A 2023-nucleotide genomic window follows, 5' to 3' on the forward strand; every position below is an offset into this window, starting at 1 on the left:
TTATGATTTGGTACAAGTGGCCTGCTTCATCCTCTGATTCCAGTACCGCAGCAAGTAGAATAAAGTTAAAAAAAGCAGGAAAGACTAAAGAAAATTAAAGGAAGTTTTGGTAAAAATATGGGACAAAACAACTTTCGATACTCTGAAGTCTCTTGTTAAATCTGTGCCAAGATGGCTTCAAATGGTTATTAATGCTGATTTATCTGCATAATGTTGTGTAAAAAGAAGACATCTTAAAATGCATTTTAATTTTTTATTTCTATTTTTATTTACTTAAATAAAGTATTTTTGAAAAGTCTCAATTTTTTTGCTCTGTACTGTATTTATCAAGAAGAGTACATGAAATACTAAATTAATTTTTAAATTCTAGGAAATATTTTATGCCTAGACATGACAGATTATTTTAATTTTTTGTTCTAAAAATTATTATAGAATAATACAGTTAAGACTTTTTCCAAATTGGTCATTTATTCTTTTAAACTTATTCTTTGTTTTTATATCTTTTGAACCGGTTTCTAATCCCAACAAGGACTGGTGCATATGAATTCTGCATCCCACTTGCATTAATCACAGTGGTGATGTAAAATATCTTCAGTGATAGAGAGATCATGAGTTAGAGTCCCCTTGCCGTCAGGATAACGGGGAGATTTTCCTCTCCATGTAACACAAATGTGGGTTAGTTCCATCAAATAAAAAGTTCTCCACGAAGGAAAATTTTTCCCAATACTTGATCTAGGAGTTCCCTTGTCTTCTGGATTAGGTTCAAATTACAAGGCTACAGAGTTGAACATTATCATTCGTAAAACCTAACAATAAGGTCGGAGGTTCAACGATGATTATAAAATAAACCATTTCTAGCAAGAGTATCTGCAATCTGTTTTTGAAGTGAATACATGTTATGCAATGTCGAGTACTGTTTTCTGGAATTTCCTTTAAGCAACATGGACATAGTACAGTTCGCAAAAACAGATTTCTTACCTGGATACCAAAAACTCTTTTCTGACTAACACAATACGAAAATGTGGCTTACCATTAGACTGCTCACCATCCACATATAATTGAAGGGCTTAGTGACATCATAGTAAGTTTGGAAACAGTAGTTTTAAAAAATGCCAGTAATGAGAGAACATTGTTTACAAAACACAATCTTTTATTAAAAGAAAAATTGTTTTATTTAATTAAAAATCATATATTACAACATATATTTCAATAATTTCGTTCCCCCCCCCCCATGGAACTCTTCATTATCACAAATAAAGTAAAAGCCTGCTATGGCGACAATTTACAATAACAAATGTGATTGCTGTTATAAGCAAATGCACATATTTAATGTTAAAAAAAGCAGCTTTTGAATTCATAAATAACATTGAATGTTTAGGCAAACTATCAAGAAGGGATACTTGCGATCAACAAAAGGGTGGATTCTCTTGAAGTGTTCAACACTGTTCCTAAAATTAGCAGAACTTTTCTTTTGGAAGATTTACTGGCATGGTGATCGAACACAGGTTTGCTTTATGAACATTAAGGGTTAATATTGTGGCAGAATGGATGCCTGTTTGTCACTTTTCTATATTGATACCAGAAAGAAATATGAAAGCTAATGTTTTTACATTTTGTACAATTTTCCTAATTTAAACAGCAGAAAATTTCTCATTTAAGTAAAAGCAATTTGTTGGTATAGCCTAGTTATTTACTCAATATAAATATTGATACCAGAAAGAAATACCTTATATATGAAAGCAAATATTTTCCATTTTGCACTTTTTTCTATCGCATTCTTAATTTAAACAGAGAAAGTTACTTAACAAAAAGCAATTTGTTGGTATAAGCCTAGATATTTACTCAACATAAACACATGTTTAATATTTATATACTGACGGTGACTTAGAAAAGTGCCGTAAAATGCTGTACTCATAACATAGCGCTTTTACTGTATTTCTAAAACAAGACGTATTTCATAGGAAGATAATTTAACTCTCAACATATAAAGAAAACAATTTAAACAATAAGGGAAAAACAGCGA

This window comes from Parasteatoda tepidariorum, chromosome 4, assembly GCF_043381705.1.
Source record: "Parasteatoda tepidariorum isolate YZ-2023 chromosome 4, CAS_Ptep_4.0, whole genome shotgun sequence".
Taxonomy (NCBI): Eukaryota; Metazoa; Arthropoda; class Arachnida; order Araneae; family Theridiidae; genus Parasteatoda; species Parasteatoda tepidariorum.